Here is a 21,299-nt window from a genome sequence, read left to right as displayed (position 1 = left end):
ATCCTTCTCCTCCTCCTCCTCAGAGCTGCAAATCAGAAGCTGAAATGCACCCTCTGAAATGTGAGAAGAAAAGGTTTCAGATGGTGATTAAGAGGCATCTAGCCAGTGTGAAACGTATGCATTCTACCAGAGCAGCAGTGGAGAAGCTGGCTCTGCAAACAGAAAGGACACAAAACAAGCCACTTCCTACCTTCTGTCCAAACTCTGAAAGAAAATGTCTTCCAGGCTGATGCACAAGCGTCAACTCGTATTGCACGGTCGGACTTTCAGAACTCTGGACAGAGGCCGGAGAAACAGCCCAGAAAGACCTTGCTGTCCTGCCTGGGTAAATGCTTCTGCTGTTTAAAGAAGTCATGTTCTGCAGTTTTGTATCATTCATAATGTAATGACAGAAGTGCCTAATTTAAAGAGGTCATTGTCCTTCATGAATGTTATGTCTCTGTTCAAAACTAGGTAGGTGGTGTGATTAGAACTGCAGGGGGGGATGTCACTTCCAGTATGTGAACAGCAAATAAAGCTTTAGCATTCAAACGTTGGCTGTAAACTAATATTACCTTTGAAAGTTAAAAAAGAAAAAAAGAAACAACGATAAAAATTAACGGAAACTTGATTTCTATTAGCTGGAGAATTGAAGAATGAAGTATTCTCCTTTAAGCAGTAAAGTGTAAGTTAAGATGGATTAAGAATGAATTTATCCCGTGTTACTTTCAGTGGGTAGCTGAAAACAGTCATTCATAACTTCTCTCCAGAATGCACTTAGGAGACGAGAGAAGCCAGATGTCTGACTTACTGAAAACAATGAACCTCTAGCTTCTTTCTGTTTTTAACAGATCTATTTTACGCATCTCCCCTACTTAACCTTTAAACAGTCATTGGAATAAAAGGCAAGCTGGTATGATTTGTTTGCTTCAATACCCATGCTTTACTGTAATGCTTTGCCAGTTCAAAACTTGTCATTGTTCCAGTTACAACTAATCCCAATAAAATCCACTTTGTTTACAGTTCTTTTGGCTAATGTTGTCTTTCATAGCCCTTTACGTAGCCGGATGTTTGGAGGAGAGATAAAGCAGATATCTCTGAGAATTGTGTGTTCACGGAACATATGTTTCCGATTCTATTTGTTAACCTTAATTGTTTTGTTATGCCTCAAGATCCTGGTGTGTTAAACACGTCAGTGGAAAAACCATGGCTGGCACCTGCAAGTGTCATGTGACATCTAAGCACTGATCAGCAGGGTCTATTTGTGTTGAATTACCAGTGTGTTCAAGAGGACGGAGTGCGGCTAAGCAAAGTTCACAACATTTTCAATAGCAAGCAAATACCAGAGAGTGTAGGCTGAGGTCAATTTTCATTTGCATACAAACAGCACCAGGGAAGGATGTATGATGATGAAATCGTGGGGTTGAGTTTATCAAGGGTAAAGACCTGCGTAATGGGAATGAAACCAACACTAAAAAAGAATCAATAAACAGAGGCATTTGAACCATCAGGGAAAACTGCTACATTTGGAATTATTAAAGGTATCAGACTTTATAAATTCTTTTGCACCTAGTTAAGTATGCTGCATAAATGTGTGTATCGGTATTTAAGTAGCTTCATTTTGCTACAGCACTGTGCATATACTGAGCAAAAGACACTGCCCAACAGAACATGCCATCTAAATGCATGAGATTGATAAAAGAAGTATTATCATCGATCCTATTTTACAGAGGCAACAAAGGCTACCTCTATACTGTAGTTCACATAGATAAACCCCACACAGATAAACAGCAGCAACCCAGAGCTTAGTGGGAGAAGCAGAGTAAATTCTTAGTTTCACCAAAATGCAACTTACTCCATGTTCTATTAGAACTATCCTAATGACTGTGCAGAAATGTAACATCTTAGAAAGAAGCAGGAACTAGAAGGAGGAAAGAAACCAATGGTAGACATAATATTTTCCTGTTCGTGTCTTCCAAGAACCACAATCTGGACCTCAAATTTGCCCACAGCTAAAGATTTTTAAAGGGGTTAAAATAAATCTCTAAAGCATTAATACTCCTAAAAAGTGGGATGCTAAATTCTGGCTGAAAAATATCTAGCATGCTGCCCAGCTGAAACCCACACTGCATCTATGAACAGGCACATGGGTGAACATATTTGTATTTATACTCACAGTCACTCAGTTACATATGTATGTTTTATGAACCTGAGTCAAATGTTTGCAAATATTTCACATATGTGTACCTGTCTGTCTGCCATGCCATGTTTCCAGTGGTTTTAGGGTCAGGCTAAAAGCCAGACAAAGTAGAATTAAAGCCATTTGCCCTTGGAGATTATGTTTTGAAGCCAAATCTTCCCTTATGGGAAGACAGAATGCAGGATGGTCCAGTTCCACTGTACAAAATGGGTTGTATTTTGAATTCCCATTAAAAGCAAAAACCCTGGAGCCATTTTGGCCCTCAGAGGCTTCCCCCACAATCCAAGACAATACACTGTGCAGAAGAGGTAGCCAGAAGATGCAATGGGGGACCAGTATGGGTGCTGCCAGCCCCTTGATTGACAGAAGTAGTGAGGGTGGATGCTATGGAAATATGTGGTAGCTCAGCTGATATCCACTTCTGACTTCCCATCTCCCTGTAGCCTTCATGCAAAGCTGGGCTGCTCAGTACACAGGAGCTCTAGCACCCTGGGAAATCAGAGAGTAGCATTTCAATATTGGGAGGCAAACTCACTTTGCCCTCCAGACCTTAACACCAAGTCAAAATACCCCATTCATGTCTCTGTACAGGATGACATTATGTAAATGGTGCCCAAAGATGCTAATCCTAATCCCATTTTTAGACGGAGTATTTATATTTTGCTTAATTATATTTTGCATATACTTTGAAATGTAGATGCATGTCTTTTTCCTAAACCATTCTGTAGTGTTGACCTGTGCTACCTGATAAATCATGCTTTATCACAGACCTGTCTACCTTTTCCTTGTGGCTGTAATGTTTGCTTTATTCTCTATATAGATTGATAATACATTTGTAAGCTTCTTTAAGATATTTCCAGATGAAAGCTGCTCCACAAATGTAGCCCATCATTATGATGGTAGGATTGGTGTTTTATTCTAGCTCTTGATTTCTATTACACAGCTGATATATAGTACACACAACGTCTTGGGCACATGACATGGTCCAGACCACCTTTCCCATGACAGTTTTGCTTCTGCTTTCTATCCAAATGCATTACCCCTAATACAAGCCTACACAATGGGTAATGTAATGACCTCTATTCATCTGTAATAAGTTACACAGTGTTGAGAAGGCTATGAAATATTTAAGAGTAATAAACAGCACAATCATTACTTTAATGTATATTGAGAAAGTAAATTAAGTGACTGACATTTAAATAAAATATAAATACTTTATGCAGTTTCTATTTACCACATCAAGGAAATAACCTATTTAAAGTCAATGAACAACATAATTGAGTGGCTCAAGCAATGCAAAGAGGTAGCTATTCTTTTCCAGTTTCCTTCAGATACGGTATTCACAGGGAATTTCCTTTCCAGCTTCCGAACTTAGGGGCAAATCCAGTAGGGTTTTATTTTTTTTGGCTAACTTTAGTTATGCAAATGGCATGTTGACATGTTGAATGACTCTCAGATTTCAGATCTGACTCCTTTCTGAACAGCTCACCTTTCCCTCCTGTGCATATTCAGAAGGAGCGGCTCTGGCAGCTTACCTACCATTGTGATCCTATTCCTCCCAGTGGGTGCATAAACTCTGTAAGAGCCTTCAAAATGCTAGGTCAAATAAAACCTCAACTAGCATCTGACACCAGAGGTAACCCTCCCGCAATCTCTTAGCCTAATAATCTTGTTATTATAGCACTTACCAGGGCCAGAGAGAGCTAGGTGCTATGCCCCTCTCACCCAGAAACAGTTTGGATTTATGTGTCCTGCTTCCTAGCAAAGGACATGAACACCCCGACCAGGAGGGAAGTGGGACAAAAGTGCTTTTAAATTCTTTTGCAGCTGACTCAATGGGCAGTCATGAAGGCAATATATGCATGGCTAGATGAAAAGGTGGTCACAGAAAATGTGGATCAGGGAAACTGCCACTGTGCTAGAAGGGAGAGGACCCTGCGTTCTGGCCCTTCCTGGTCCCCACAATGGTATGTCTGCACGCAATGGTCATTAGATAAAACAGTCTGCCAGGAATGGGGTCTCTTCTTCCCTTTGGGTCGAAATCAGCCTATATACATATGGTCTTTGACCATAGACTGATCATTCTTTTCTCCAACAACAAAGCTTTAATGAAGGAGAATTGACAGATGTATAGGTGTTGTAGGGAACAGTGGACATCTTTTGGAGAGTTATTGACTCCATATGGCATTATACAAACAGGCAACCAAACAAGTTATACCAATGAACATGAAGTGGGTGGAAACCTTTCAAGGAATAATAACTGGACTCTGCAGTTAAAAAAAAAAGGACAAACTGCAAGATGCTTTAGCACTCAATAACTGATGCTTTTTATAGATGCTTAGGCTCCCAAATTATCAACTGCATGTGATAATGAGAAGTAGAGGGTGAGTGATGTGGGAATGGGCCTAAATTCATTAAAAGTAAAAAGAACAGTTGTGCACCATGGTTTCTCTACCATCCATAATACCATCAGAACAATTAATAATCTCTGAATACAAAGTGAATGAAAATGAGCGATTGAGATCTTTACAATGGCTTGCTTTATATAAAGGTGAGAGCGGAGACTGGAGAAATCAAGTTTCCTTCTTTGAACTGTGTTACAAAGTTTCTGTGATCGGTGAGCAGCCAGCCAACTACATGCTTCAGCTATAGGTACGTGCACATGTGCATTTGAAGCCATATCAAAAGGGAAATGTTATGGTAGGGCAGCAGCCCTGGAAGAAGCACTGTTAAAGTTGGTGCGGGTTTGTACTATATTTGTATCATTCTCAGCCATTGACTACTGCCCTTTGGAAATTTTCCCCCTTCCAAAAGACATTAAATGTACATGAATTTATAAAGTAAAAAGTGACTTCTGCTTTGTTTTGGGTTTTTGGTTTTTTTTTTGCTGTTGCGGAGAATAAAATAATCCACTTCTTGAAATTCTCGTTGTGTTCATGCAGAGAACAGTGGAAAACACAATCACAGTATCAATATTATTATTTGGCTCTGATAATCTCCTACCAGTGGTACGATTGTCTGTCCTTACCTTCATATATTTTCTATACTCTATGGATTGATGTTCTCGGTTACCAGTGCTCCTGCTGCATTTTGCACAATAGGTACTTTGCAACGTTTCTTCACTTCTTGTTAAATTTTATATTCCCCATCATCTCAAGTACCTTAACTACGCCTTTGTTGATCAAGCAATGGAGGCAGCAGTTCATAAGTCTTCTTTTGCAAACAATTGACACGTTTTGGAATCTGACCACAGTTTACAAGTCCTGCCTCTTCACAGGGCAGAGGCTGGTGCAGGGGCAGGTGCTGTCCAGCCGGGACAGTGAATGGGACCCCAAGGCTGGGAGTGGGACAGAGCCACCGGCAGAGTGCAACGGGGAAGTGAAGGTGGCTCTTCACCACTGCACAAAACCCTGGGGATGGCATGAGGGGCATGTGCCTCCCGGATTTGTGCATGAGGTGAGGGCAAGCTGCCTGCTGTGGGCTTAAGGCTGGGCTCAGGGCAGGCTTTTCTGTGCAGGGCAGATGGCAGCAGTGGTGGCACTGGGAGGGGTGACTACAGGGGGGTGGGCTATGGGGAACTTTGGGGTGGCTATAGCTATCCCCTCTGCACTGGCCATGCATCCTTTGCCCACCCCACAGCATAGCACTCCGGAGAGAAAGGCAGGAGAGTGGAGAGCCCTGTGCAGGGGCAGTGCTAGGGGAGACACAGCACGACAATGCATTGCCATGTAGCTGAACCAAGCTTAGTACATCTTTTTGCTCAGACTGAGAGCTGTGTCTGCAGGCTGTGAGGATTTCAGTTCACATGTCAGCTACTGTCCTGTGAAAAGATATAGCACACTACAAAATGATGTACTTGATGAGAGACTCAGCATTCAGGTAGTTTGCTCTGTGTCAGTAGCGTCAGTCATCCTTCATGTTGGGATTGTTCACCACCACCTGCTATCCCGGTGCAGGTTGTCATCTTGTTGCGGCTCATCAACCAAACAGGTTTAGCAGTGCTCAACTGCTGCATGCCCTCCACCAGGAAAAAGCAGATTCTGTAGGAAGTGATGTTAGTGAGTCTGTTTTTTGGACACAAAGTTCTTACTGAAGAAATGCCAGCGCATGACCATATAAGAAATACAACGATATAGGAACCACAGTATTTGTCATGCATAATCAAATGGATATTTCTATTTCTGTCAATGAATAGATACAGATGCTTTACAGGAAGCAACCTTGTATTAGACAGATGTTCAGCTCTCTCAACACAGGGCATTTTGCTAAACCCTTGTATTTAGAAACGGGCTTTAACCAAAAGAGACTGGCCTAAACCATTTGTTTCTGAAGGAGAGTTATCTCAGTTTTCTCATCAAATTCTGAATTGAAAGGTAACAATCAAACTAACTTCTAATGCTGGTTTTCACATACAAAACTCTCGTGCAATATTGCTGTCTGCAGCTGTTTGGTAACTAGTCACTATATTGAATCACATCCGCTGTGAGAGCTGTGATTCCTACTCACGGAGTAAACATTTCCTCTTCAGCCTGGCCTGTGTTTCTTCCCTCCTGATCCCAGCCTTTGTTTCAGCGGGAGGAGAACATTTAGCTCATCACATTTAAGTACCATAGAGGGTTCAGAGGGTACCTTTAATTGAATGCAAGGCACCAAGTAGAGTGTGTAAATGCAAGTCCTTATTATTATCATTATAATCAAAGCAGCTATAAGTTTCCAATGACTGGAGTTGACGACCTTTTCCTTCCTTAGATTATTCTTGCCAGTTTATTTAAATGCAATTTATTTCTCACTTAACCAGCCTAGTGTCCAGATGACTTAGCAAGTATACACTGGATCCATTTAAAAAACGATCCTAGTGCAGATGCAGATACACCTTTTATAATGCAGTATTGTGTCTATTCACATTAAAAAAATGTATTGAACTTTCCTTGATCTCTCTTGTTGAAGGAACTGGCATATATCTTTCCTTCTAGGTTCCAGAATTGAAATACTTTCAAATCAGGTCATGAATTCGTCTCTTCTGTTTCAGCCCTCTTAGCTCATGACATGGTGATCTGCTCCTTACAGTAAGTTCTCAAGCTCATCTATTTACCCACAGATCTCTTCTAATCTCTGTGAGTGACTTGAGATTAGTTTGACTGGGGAAAAAAAAGAATGGCATGGAGCTGTGAGAATGGGAGGGTGTCACAGCAATTCCCCCATCCCGGCCAAGGATGCAAAATATTTGATTTCATGGTCCTGAAGAGAATGTCAGAAAATTTTAGGTGCTCAACTTCCTGGGTGCTCAATCTGAACACAATGTGCACAGCTGCAGAAAAAAAAAATCCAGTTTCCTGTGGTTCACAATGTAGATCCTTGGCATGTCTAAAAAAGTGTTTCTTGGAGGGCAAAATCCTTGTGCACATTTAAACTTTAATAACAGGTTGTACGTATGATAGAAACAATCTGTGAACGGCATTTAAAAGCAAATTTATTAAAGTTTTAGGAAAACTAGAGTATACAATGCTACACTTCATAAGTAATAATGAATTTATCCTTAAATAAGATGGAGCTCTCTACCACTAGGCTCTGAATGTACAACAGTTCTTAAATGATGTTTTCCTGGAGAAGTGATTAGGCAGAGGTGGACCAATTGCTTGGCCACCTATTTCACCTGACCTGTTGCTTTTGGACTTCTTTTTATGGGGATGTGTTAAAAATGTAGTTTGCTTGTCAAAACCACATTCTTTGGTGGAACTTAGGGCTGGGCTCACCAGTGCAATTAGTGCAGTAACTCAAGAGCAACTGGGAAACATTTTCAAGGAGTTGGAAGATCGGATTGAGCACTGTTGTCACAGGGGCACTCAGGTGCCCTGTGCCTATGAAGGGATAAGGGCAGCTGCCAATCTTCAGGGCAGCACAGGTTCTGGTTGGTGGGGCAACCGCACTGGTCAGGTGACCAGAAGGGGGCAGGGCCAGGCCTTTATAAACAGCCCAGGCTGAAGCCTAAAGGCAGTTCCCCTCTGGCAGACTGAGGAGCAGCAGCTCTGCTGCAGAGCAGAGCAGAGCAGAGCAGAGCAGAGCAGCCTGACTGACTGCCCAAGCTGCTGCAACATGGTACGAGGTGGAGAGGACCCTGACAGGAATGTATGTTATAGCCACAAGGCTTAGTTTTGTGTTACAGCCGGTTGGCCTATGGCTTTGTGTTTGCTGTGTCGTTGTTTGTGTAAGACTGGAGGACCGGGTGAGGCTATAAGGGGTGGAGGAGGCCTCAAGGGAGCTCCCCAGTAGGGTGGGGGTTCCTGGTGCCCTGTTAGGGCACAGCAAGTGGTGCCAAGGAAGGCACAGCTGTTTAGTGCCGAGGTGGCGCTGCGTTTGGGGGTGTGTTGACCCCAGCCTGGTGTGGGCAACAGCTGGAGAAGCCCGAGTAGGGCTGAAGACCCAGACAGTGGGTCAGGGGGCCAGGCACAGCTATGGCCACCTGAGCCCCGACTGTGAGAAGCATGGGAGACGAGACCCGAGTGTGCGGGCTGACCGCGGGACGCGCGAGGCACAGGCCTGAATGCGGGTGACTGCGGGACATATGGGAGGCAGGCCCCAGTCAGGCACTGTCTGTAATTGAGAAGCCCCAAGAGGGGAGTAAGCCCATTGAGAAGCCTGTTGAGGTCAGAGGGCACATAGAGAGAGAAGCCCCAGAGGAGAGGGCGCATAGAGAGAGCCGAGAGCCCAGTAAGGGTGAACATTTGGGCGGAGGCCTTTGAGAGAGGTTATAGGAAAGGAACATTGGCGAGATGACATCCGGAAGATCCGCGAGGCCTGGGGCGTGCTTAAGGGGAGGTTGGAGGCATGCGTCGCTCATAAGGCTGGGGTGCACCAGGTCACTCCGTACAGAGTAGGAGCCCGGACAATCCTAGAACCGTGTCCAAAGGGACAGAAAGGCAGCCTCCCATATAAAACTACATATAACAGCAAGATGTGGCGGGCGAGAGAGGGTGCTAGATCGCCTACTTGGCATGGTAGGGGGCGTTAGAAAGATCATGGCCGCTCCTAGGCCCCACTCCATGACAACGGTATCACAATGGATGGTCTATGATGGATGAACTTACATTGAAGTCTAGCATTGTGTACTGTAGTTGTCCTAAAACTTCAAGAAAGTTGCTTTTAAATGCTGTTTACGGATTGTTCCTGTCATACCTACAACCTAAGTTATTAAAGTTTAAAAGTGCACAAGGACTTTATGAAGACCCTGTATTGTGCTGCTGCTGTTTGTCCCTGGAGAAATGCATGTTCTGGCTTGTGGGGACCCACCCTTTTAGGCTTCTTAACAGAAGTCTGGTTCAAAGGGGTTTCAAGGCTTGTAGGCTTCACGTCCAAGATTCCCTTGAAATGAAGTGCACGGGAAATCAAACAGCTGGCTCAGTTTCACTTCAGAAAAACTAAACTGGATTCTTGAAAAAAACAAACTTGGATTCTTATAATAATCTGTCTTTCTCTCTCTCCTAATATAGCAAAGGGCTAAGTCTGTCTGTCTGTAATACTTTTGATCAAGTGCACATCCTCCCCAAGAGGGCCGGTGAGGATTGGCTGGGAGGGCTTTGCCTCCTCAGGCAGTCTGGAGGCAGAGATGGAGGCAGAGGAAGCTGTTAGGGTTTAATATTTACTTGCCCCTGGCAGCCTGTCAAAGCTGAGAGAAGACAGGGGCAGTAGGACTCAGGAGGAGCCCTCAGCACCGGAGTGGCCCAGTCCTGCCCACTTGGAGCTATTCCCTACTTCCTGCCCCCATCCTGCTCTACACCAGGTAGCTCCTGGCTGCATTGCCCCATTCTGAAGCATGGAACCTCATGGGTAGGTGTGTGTAGGTGCAGAGTGTGTGTGTGTGGGCAGGGGGGAAGGGGCAGTGTGTGTGTGTATTCCTGTGTGCAGAGGCAGAGTGTGTATGTGTGAGTGCAGGCAGGGGCAGTGTGTGGGTGCCTGTGTTGGTGTAGGCAGCGTGTGTGTGTGTGTGTGTGTGCGCGCATGCACTCAGAGGTAGAGTGCATGGGTGTGAGTGTGTTTATGTGCAGGCAGGAGCAGTGTGTGTGTGCGCAGAGTGTGTGGGGGGTGTGCAGGCAGGAGCAGTATGTGTGTGTGCAGAATGTGTGGGGGGTGTGCAGGCAGCAGAAGAGTGTGCATGTGTATGTGATTGTGGAGGCAAGGGCAGAGTATGGGTGTGGCTGTGTGTGCTGTCAGAGGCAATGTGTATGTGTGTGTGTAGGCAGGGGTAAAGTGTGTGGGGATGTGTGTGTGCAGGCAGGGACAGAGTGTGGCTCTGTGGGTGGGTGTGCAGGCAGGGACAGTCTGTGTGTATGTGTGTGTGTGTATGCATGCATTATGCGGTCAGGGGAGAGTGTGTGTGTTTGTGCAGGCATGGGCAGCTTGTGAAGGTGTGTGTGCATAGGCAGGGGCAGAGTATGTGAGTTTGCACAGGCAAGGGCAGAGTGTGTGTGTGTGTGTGTGTAGTTAGGGCAGTGTCTGTTTGTGCATGTGCTGGAAGAGGCAAAATGTGGGTGTGCATTTGTGCAGGCAGGGGCAGCTTGTGTCAGGGGGTGTGCAGGCAGGGGCAGAGTGTGTGTGTGTGTGTGTGTGTGTGTGTGTGTGTGTCTGTGCATGCGTGCACGCACATGCAAGCAGGAGCGGGGTGTATCTGTGTGGGTGAGTGTGCAGGCAGGGTCACAGTGTGCGCATGCGCGCATGTGTGAGTGTGCAGGCAGGGGCAGAGTATGTGTGTGTGTGTGATTGTGGGGCCCCCCTCTACAGGGCCTCCCAAAGCGCGGAGCCCAAGGTGGCTGTCCCAATTCATGCCCCCCCTCAGGATGGTGCTGCCTATAGCGCCCCCCACCAACATACAAGAGTAAGACTTCATTTTAAGCTATTGTGCGATTCCCCTCTATGTGCACTACACAAACGCATGTAAATCTGAACAAAAGTATTGTTTGAAATCAAATTAATGAATGCTGTAGATGTTTCCTTTTTAGAATGTAATTTGGTATTTTTCTGGTTCCCAGATGGCACAACCCCTTATTGAAGGACTATTTCTGGGGACAAGGGGAGGGACTTCTGGTGGCAAAGGTCAGGGGCTAGGGGGCGGGACTTCTGGTCACAAGATGGTGACCGGAGGGTGGGGCACCTGGCAAGGGGTGTGGCTACCCATGTGGCCCTTGACAGCTTGCCAAAACTTCGTAAGTGGCCCTCCACCCAAAATAATTGTCCGCCCCTGGTTTACGTGGCTGACCCCAAAGGGTGAGTGGCAGTAGGGCATGTAAACACTCCGTCATTCACGATGGCCAATTGGCTACTCTATCTAGAGTGGCCTATACATATATTAGTGGCCTAAATATATTTGTATTTATATTTAGATCTAGGTACAGTAAAAGCTGCCTTAACCGGATCCTTACAAGCTGGCATGTTCTATTAACTGGCATGCCAGCTTGTAAGGTAAAAGCAAAACTAGAAGTGCCCACTGCAGCACTTCCGGTTTTACTGAGCCCCCACAGCCCAGGGCACAGCAGGCTGCACGGGGCCTGTCTCCCTGTCTCTCGGGACCAATGGGAGGGTCAGTGATGCAGTGGGAAGGGTGGCGATGAGGTAGGATGGGCAGCAATGCCCTGGATGCAGCAGGAGAAGCAGCGGCTCAAACAGGCAAAGACATTATATCTATATCTATATCTATAGATATAGATATAGATATATCTATCTATCTATATAGATATATATAGATAGATATGTATATATATCTACATATATCTATATATATATATAATATAAGAAAATCTAGCTAGCTATCTTTTCTAACATTGTGTCGAAAACAGACTCACTAACATAACTTCCTATGGAACATATATATATATTAAGCCACTCGTAAAATATGCCCACAAAATTAATCCAAAGGTCACAGCTTGTTGCCTTATCTTGACCTACTTTGTCAAGCAGTCTTTTTTCCAGTAAATATTTTGCGTGCCCTGTGATTGAATGACAAACACTCAGACAGTAAAGCTTTTATCTGAAGCAGGGAGCCAGAAGAGCAAACTATGTACTCCTCCTGTTTGTATTCAATACTTCATACAAACTGAAACAAAACAGAAAAAACTCCCTATAGTATGTGACCGATGATTTGTTTTCCCTACAGAAGGCTCCATTAGTCTGCTATCTCCTAAGCGCATTATGTTTTCCTACGTCAAATAAATCAGGCTACAGCCATTTAAAAGTCTTTTATTTGTTGATTGAAGGAAGATTCACTATACAAGTCTACTCACAGAACTATATTAATACTGCAGCCTACCTAGTGCCTTCCTCAGTGTAACTCCACCACAATTTAAAGTTGTTTTATGGATGCCAGAAAACAGACTCTGCCCTTGCTGTTAAATATTTAATGGAAAACCGTTTATTAAAATACTAATTACTGCCTATAATACTGCTTTTGAATAATGGCAAAGACCAAGCAAGTAACTTCTCATCTAGAATAGCATGCTACATTTCATTAGAGCTGGGCTGGCTGCTTAGATTGTTTGAGGGTTGTGCAGGTAATAGTGCAAGTTTTCCCTAGCCCCCTACACGTCTCTGCTGTACGATCCACACAGAAGGAGCTGGAATTCAAGGCCATTCAATAGAATGAAGCAGCCTGTCATTCAGTGGAAGCCCTGATAGTCTCTGAAGAATAAAGCTTGTTGAAATGTTCACCTTACAAGAAAAGAAAGAAATACAAAAAAGAAACACCTTTTTCAATACATTGAAATGTATTCCCAATGACCTTCTGATCTTTTACAGTTCAAATGGAAAATTTCAAACACAGTTTGGTATAATTTGTCCAAAAAAAAATCAATCTATTTTGGTAAAGAAAAAAAAATCACTTTCTTCCATTCTTTAAACGTTATCCAACATCTCAAAAAACTTCCACAAATGACCAAATAAAGGCAGCAACAATTAAACTTATGTGGGAGTGGAAGGAAATAAGAGATTAAGAACTGAAGCATTTAAGAATTATGCAAGCTGATGTCAGAAATGGATTTCCTCGCTACACTTTTATTAAGATTCACTTGGATATTATTTGAGATTTCATAATGTGCAAGTGATCTATGGCACAATTTTTGGAATTACAGCACTCTAATTGAGTTTCTAACAGAGTTCATCACCATAGACAGCTTTAATTGTTGCATATCTATGTCCTAATAGTGGTTTAATTTAGCATTTTTTGGAGCTACTTGCCAATTACGGACTGTAATATTTAACCCATTTAACATATAATTTTGCATTAATTAAATACCCTATGAGAACGCTTAAGCACCTCTTAAACTCATGGAGAAAGTTATATCTCACTATCACTTCCAGGTTAATTTCTATTGCACTTAATATATCCACACAAACACTGAGAGCTGGTAACAATAAGTCTTCCTTGTTCTTAATTCTATTTAAATAAATGATGAGCTACTTGTATCTTATTACACTACTCACAACAGTTTCATATGAAGCTAGAAGAGCAATTAACATTCCCCATATTGGCAAATGCAAGCATGTAATGATATTCTGCTCCTGGCAGCTTATAGTTACCATCCATAAATAAAACATGCATTTAATAGAATTGGCAAAGAAACAACAGCTTTCCTGCTGTCTAGTGTAGGAGAGATTCTCAGGACCTTAGCAATAGTGTTATTACAGGTCAAGAGGAAAACAGCTGAAATTTAACAAAAATGCAATCTTTTGCCCCATGTATCCCTCTCACTTCCCACTGGGGAAAATTCTACCTCTAGAAAGCTTTCTGTCTATACTTTCAGCTCATTTGGTATAGAATATTAAGAAAGTCATGCTAATCCTCTGCTGATACAAGGGGATTTTTCCTCTTTCACATGAGTGAATCAAATGCTTCAGAAAGTGAGCATTCATCATGGACTTGAAGCAGTGACTAATCAAAGATTGGGAAGCATTGGCTGCATCTCCACAAGACGCTGACTGTACAGTAGCCTAATAATATTGTGCAGTAGCCTGCTGGGCAAAACACATGCTAATACACTACTGCACAGTAGTATTAGTCTACTGTGTAGTTAGCATCTATAAAAACCTGTGCACCATCACTACTGTGCTTCAGCACGAGCTACTGGGCATGCCTTTAGTACTTGGTTATGCAAGTACTAAACTTAATGCACCGTAACTATGGTGCATTAATGAATGTGTAGATGCATCCATTGCGTTTCAGGGCCTAGTGACAATCTCCTTGGGCTGAACTCCTTTGCTATCATCTTGCTCAAACCTAAGCTCCTCTATTGTCATCTTGCCCCAAAGGAAAAGGAAAGCAAACAGAATGAGGAGCATGAAAAATGTGTAATTCTACCGGGGTCCATCAACTAATACTTTTCCAGATGGTGAATATAAGCAGCAGCCAGCCCATGGAGAAGTGCTTCTTGATAATGGTGGGGCAAGTTCTTTTTGGATGGTGAGCACATTGAAAAACTCCTCTACTGTCTTTGCCTAAATCCTGTTTTTCTCTGACCCTCTCTCTTACTGATATCTCTTTTTAAAGTTGGTATTGCAGGCTGTACATTGTTATATCCAAGCAACCAAGCAAGTTTTTGAAAAGTGAAAGAGGGGGGGAAAAAGGAGGAACAAAAATACTACAGTATCCAAATGGAAAGTCATAGATGAGAACTCAAAACTCAGAACAGCTGCCCTGAATGGACAGAGCCGAAAGCATATATTCACCAAACACCCCACAAACTGAAATCAATTCTTTCTTCACAGTTGTCTCCCTAGAGAAAGTAAATGAACCATACATGAATCACCAACTTTTTTCTACCCTTTTAGCGTCCTTTCTCTTCTCCCCTAGACTGCATGGAAACTGTTTCTCTTCTTCCTTCATTTAAAAACATTTTTTTTTTAGCTTGTTGACTTTTTTTTCTTGTTTTAGCTAAGAGTGAAAGTCAAAATTTTATGAACCAAAAAACTTGGAAAAAATGATAGGGGTCAATCAAAATATTTAATTTCAGTAATTTAGAATTTTATCCTGAACAGGAATTTTTTCCCCCTTGACTTCATTTGGAAAAATGAAACGGAGTGGTTGGCAGCTTCCGAATATTTTTCCCCAACTCTATTTAAGTTGAAAAATTAATTCAAAGTTCTGCTTCTGGTTTTGACAAGTCAGACATTTTTAATGGAAAAAATAGTTTGCCAAAGTTCCTGACCATCTCTTTAGATACCATCAATTACTTTTGTATCATTTCAGATTCCACCGCCCCCTAATAGTTAGCTGCATTTTGCAATGGTGTCCTTCTTTAAAAAGTTTCAGCTCCGGCTTATCTCTCTTGCAGAACACACTTTTACTGCTGCTAACCCATGTTTTGTTAGGATACTTATTTAAAAAGTAACAAGTACATTTTATTGGTTTCTAGAATAATGAAGTATTGAAGTTGCAGCCATTCTAAAATACTAATTAAGGCCAACACAGAGATGCTTTTTAATTATCCGCTTGCTAAATACATGGAGCCAAATTTATTCCACAGACAATTCTATTGATTATATGGAGTTTCTACGAGAGATGAATTTGGTCCATTGATCTAAAGTTACATCTGGAGTAAGAGAGTACGAGGCTATAATTGACATGTACATAATATATTGGAAAACAGGTGTTAAGGGTCCTATATCAAATTGCATCTTGTCCTTAAGGATATCTTCCAACAATTATATTCAGAGATGACACCATGCTCATGGAGGAATAACTCTTAAAATATTTCTAAAACACAGTATTTTAGGGTTTTTTATTATTCAAAACAACTATTTTGATCACTCCTCTGTTCAGCACCCATCAATATAGCAATATTAAGAAATGCATTTTCCCCATTTTTGACAAAAAACTGAAAATTTAGAAATTTCTGAAAATAATAGAAGATGCATCAAATCTGTTCCACTTCAGGGGAGCTTTGAGGGAGAAGGGGAATTAATGTATTTTCTTATTCCCATTGGAAAAAAATAATAAAGGTGAGAAAAATAAGTTTCTTTTACTCTTGTTTCTTCTTAAACTTTTACTGATACAAACACATTAAGAGAACTGATGACAGAGTCTGACAGTCAATGGATTGCACTAGATACGCTCCTTCCATCAACTTTCCCTCAATCTACTATTTGTTATTGTTGGGGAGAGGATACAGGGAGACAGACCATTTAGTCCAATGTAGTATTTCACTTATAATTAACTCACCCATCATGAAACAAATTAATTTTAAAAATTTAGAATTTGGGGTCAGAAACAGTAATTAAGACAACAGTTCAAACTAAAATATGTTAAAATTGATTTTTTTTCCTCCCCTTAAAGTCAACTCACCTTTATGACAAGCTCTGTTACCTTCATTATATTTGCCTTCTGAGGCATAATAGGAAAGCAGAAGATAATTTATCTTATACCCTCCTGCTATTTCCCAAATAGTTTCTTCCCAACACCTTATCCTTATGCTGCATCCTACAAATTATACCTATTTTGCAATCCATTGACTGCCAGATACATCCCAGGTGTGAATTATTTTGTGTCTTTATACCTATTTTCTATATCCAGCATGTTTGGCACTGCTGGATTCAGTCCATTACCTTATTTTCACTTTACAGCTATTTTTTACTTTATAATGAAGATCACCACTCCTTTCATAAAACAAAACAGAGCTATTCATGTTAATGAGTGACTGAGATTTCTAAGCTAAAAGTCAGCTAGAAATTTAATTTCTAATATCATATTTCTCTTGCTTGCTGTCTCATAACGTAGGAGATAGAAGAAAACACCATACATTTCCAACATCAATACTTTTTATTTGTGCCAGACAGAATTTTATTACCTTGTAAAATATGGGTAAGAGAAATGTATTGAGTTGGCAGGAGTGGGGACAAAAGAATTGATCATTATTGTCCTTGGCAAGAACAGAAGCATACACAAATATTGAGAAAAATTAACCAGATTGCAATTTACCTTTTCAGTGGGTGCATTTACTAGTAGATTAATCTATTGCACAGTAAAATGTCACCATGTAACCATGTGCAGCAGCTACTGCACTGTTAATTAGTCTACCGTGCAGTTAGCTAGTACCTGTAAATACAAGTGCTAAACTAACTGTGCCATAGCTAGTGTACAGTAAGGCTCATGTAGATGCTGATTAGGAGCAAATTTGCTTCTGGTCAGCCACACCAGCAGGGAGCCCAATCCTGGTGGTGCTTAGCTACCAGCTACCCCCAGGGGCCAGGAACCAAACAGCATGGGGACCAGGTCCCTCTCTGTGCCTCTGTGTCCTGGCACTGTGGGGATCCCAGCTGCCCAGAGGAGTGGGAAGCTGAGCAGCCCTAAGACTGGAGAGTTCTTGCTTCTTCATTCAGCCAGGGGCTGGCCAACAGTTGTCCTGCTGGTAGGGCAAATGGCAGTGAGCTCAGGGCTGGGCAGGAGCTGAGCAGGAGCTGTCTCATTTGTGGGGCAGCTGGCAGTGAGTCCTCAGCTGGACAGGTAATCCTCGCCCAGCCAGGGACTCACTGACAGCTTCCCAACTAGCCAATTGGGGCAGGGGGATAGAAAACAGGGGGTGTGGACACTTCCCCAGCCCCTAGACCCAGGGCTTGGAAAAAGCTGCACCCTGCCCCCGGAGCCCATGCCTGACCCTGGTGTCCCCTGCCAGCCTGGGGCTGGCACCTGGGGGAACCTAGAGCTCCCTCCATATGGCAGGAGAGTAGGGCAGGGGTATCCCTGCCCTGAACTGCTGCTGTAGGGAGCAAATTTGCACGTGTAGACATGCTCTCACAGAAATCTTACAGTGCAGTATTTTACTGGACTGTAAGCTTTCTGTGAATTAATTGCATGTGTAGATGCACCCTGTAACAATATTTACAAAGGTAATTGAACAATAGGAATAGTGGTAAAAGAGGAAATCAGAAACATGAAGCAGGATGAAATGGATGGGTTTTAGATGCCAAAGTGACCCAGTTTGACCCCACCATAGCAGTTAAAAATGGCAGTTGGCAGCTACAGTTTGGATCACATGACATTGTCTCCGAAGACATTCTCATTAAGAAGTTAAAGAAATACAAAATAAATTAAAGTACTGTAAGGTAATACATAACTGAGTCCCATGGCAGATGTTAGACCAATTAATTGTGTCTTAAAGTGTAACCTGGCCTTATGTTTGGGTAATTAATGGTAAAATAAAACAGGAAATCATCCCCAGAATTATTATATAAAATATATACAATAACTTTGTTGTTGCTTTCCATCACACCTAATATTGAACAATGACCAGCCAATTGTCCACATACTCAAGACCATACAGTACAATGGCCCCAATCCCATTGATGATCAGCTGTTTGGGAGCACTCTGGGGGTTAAGACCCAGAGTCCTAATCTGTCTATCATCAGCTGATTGAGAGTGCTCCAGGGCTGGTCTAATCAGCAGATCACCAGATTAGAAGTGCTCTGTGATTCAAGCCCCACAATGTTCCCACTCAAATGATGATTGGCAGATTGGAAGCTTGATCTGGGTTCCTCACTCATGCTCTTTAGGAGAGGGAAATCAGACATACTCCTCTCCTCAGCACTTCCTATTGGCACACTCCAGTCCACTCCTTGCTCAGTGCCCAGGATTTCTGAACTGTCATTGATTAGCACTCAGCTATCCCCATTCACTGTGTGAGAGGTCTAGTACCTAACCCCATTTCTTACCTTCCTGGGGCCAGATGCCTTATTTTTAAGCATACTAAGGCCTATTTTGGAGGCACCTAATGTCTTTCTATAGCAGATCAGCAGCTGGTCCTAGGGAGTGAGCCCGTCCCATCCACCTGATCTTGCTAGCATGTTTCAGAACTGGAAATTCACCTGCGAGGCTACTCCAGTCTCATCCCCAGCACCCACTTTCAAGCCCTCAGTCTCTTTAGATCAGTCACTGGAGACAAGCTGAGGGCGACCTCATGCTGTTTAGCCTGTAAGTGGACTTGGGGGGGTGAGGCATGATGGGAAATCCATTGTCCTGTCATCCCTGAAACATGCTGCTGATAAGCCTAATGAAAAAATCTAAATTGTGTCATTAATTGCTGTTTCCCTCACTTCTCCAGCTATAAAATAGGGCAATGTTTCCTTACCCCTATTTTTTGTTTACCTTGTCCATTAAGTTGTACCCTTTGGGACAAGGTTTGCTATGGTTTTTTGCAATACTTCTCACAATGAGGATTCAGCCTCAATCTAATTACTACTGGGTGCATCTACACGTGCCATTAAGGTGACATGATAACTCTGGCACAGTTTGCAGCAGAGTCAGCTGCTTCCAGGCACAGTGTCTACATACGTGTCCTGAACCACAGGACTTTGAATGAGGGCAGAGCAGCCCTAAGCTGGTAGGGTGCCCAGGGGTCATGTCCAGGCTTCAGGTGGTGGTGTTGGGCAGTGGAGGAGCTGGTTGGGGCACAAGAGTGTTAAAGTGCAGGGCTAAGCAACAGGCAGCCCCCTCACTTTAATACCATTGTGCCCCAGCCAGGACCTGTCCCCATTTATATGTGTGTTTTGGCAGAGTTAATTAATTTACTGTGCCCTAATGCCAGTGCATGTGTAGATGGTGACATTTTCCTGTAGGGCTAATTAGTCAACTGCAGCAAAATGCACGTGTAGATGTACCCACAGTAATGCGAATAGCACTGGGCAGATTGTTCTTGCTACTTTTCATATTCATTTAATTAATAATTTTAGTCCGCTTCTGCTATCTTTATGTACCTTCTGAGAGAAATCGCACTACCCAATTAGTCTCATCAATGAGAACATTGTTCTCCCTTCCATTTAGCCAAAATATTCCTCCTCATTGCTTTCGATTGGCCTTGCCTTGTTTCGTCGGCCATTGTTGAACATGCAGATAATGATGGACCCGGGAAGAGTGTATGGATGTCTTTTGTATATCTTAGTCTCCATGGATACATCATGACTTGCTGGTCTTTATTATGCTCCCTCAGGATTAAAGCAAAGACTAATTAAGTTGCTTATATAATTATTATTCTAAAGACTCTTCTCATATGCCTCAGCTGTCTTTATGTTGCTGAAAAAGGAATTTCCATACCTCCTTTTTTGCTGCCTGAGCAAATACATTTGTGCTCCTCAGGTCAGCTGGTATTGAATACATTTTTCTAGGCTAATGAGCATAGATGGAAAGAAAGTGCTTCTCTTTGGTGTCCTGCAAAATCACATATCTATGCAAACATAATTCCCTCACACTCTCAAAAGCCATGGGGATTACAAGGCGTTCTCCCTCATTAGCACCACCAGGTCAAATAAAAATATTCCGGTCTACTGGGAGAAGGCATTTAGAAATCATTTTTTGCATTTAATCTTGCTGGAAACTGTTCCGGGAGTACAAGCTAGTTACTAGGATTGAATTCATATTGCTAGTTTAGGGCCTTATTTTGCCTGGCTTACAGAGGCTGAATAGTAGAAAAATTCTCACTGAGATCAATGGAAGAATCTCTTCATCAGTGTTTTTGGCTCAATGCAAGGATGGCAGAATCTGAAACTTAAATACACAGGAAAATAAAGCAGATGAATGTTGAGCATTTGGGTTACCTCACCCAGGTCAGCAAGGACCCATGCAGAACATTTCCCACTCCCATTCCTAGCTCTGGAGCTTTGCAGCAGCCAGATCTATGCAGGCAAAGCTGTAGGTCTTTTATTAGAAAGCTCAGGCATGTGATCCCTCCAAATCCTAGGGCTAGATCTGAAGGCTAATACTTTCCTCTGCTCCTTTACACTACAGCTCTAATTTGGTTTGCCTATACTTTTTCACCTCAGGGACATTGTTGTGGCTGAGTTTTGCTTGTTCATGGAGAACATGCTACAATCTTTTATTCTTGAATAGTCCTGTAGAACTGGTAGAAAATCATAAGTCCAGCAATGCAGCACACCAGGCACATTTAACAGGGGCCTATAGCTCACAGTCAACTAAGTCAGTCCCCAAATGCCCAATGGGAGCATTGCAATAGGATCAGACACACATCTATAAATATTTGTGTGTATGGGATGAACAAACATAAAACTGTACTCAAGCTGCTTTTCTTGATCTGCTTTGCATTTCACATCCTCCCAGATTCTTTTCTTTTCTTGGGAGTTTCAGAGTCAATG

This window comes from Crocodylus porosus, unplaced genomic scaffold, assembly GCF_001723895.1.
Source record: "Crocodylus porosus isolate Cpor-Errol unplaced genomic scaffold, CroPor_comp1, whole genome shotgun sequence".
Taxonomy (NCBI): Eukaryota; Metazoa; Chordata; order Crocodylia; family Crocodylidae; genus Crocodylus; species Crocodylus porosus.
Note: the sequence above shows the minus strand (reverse complement) of the source record.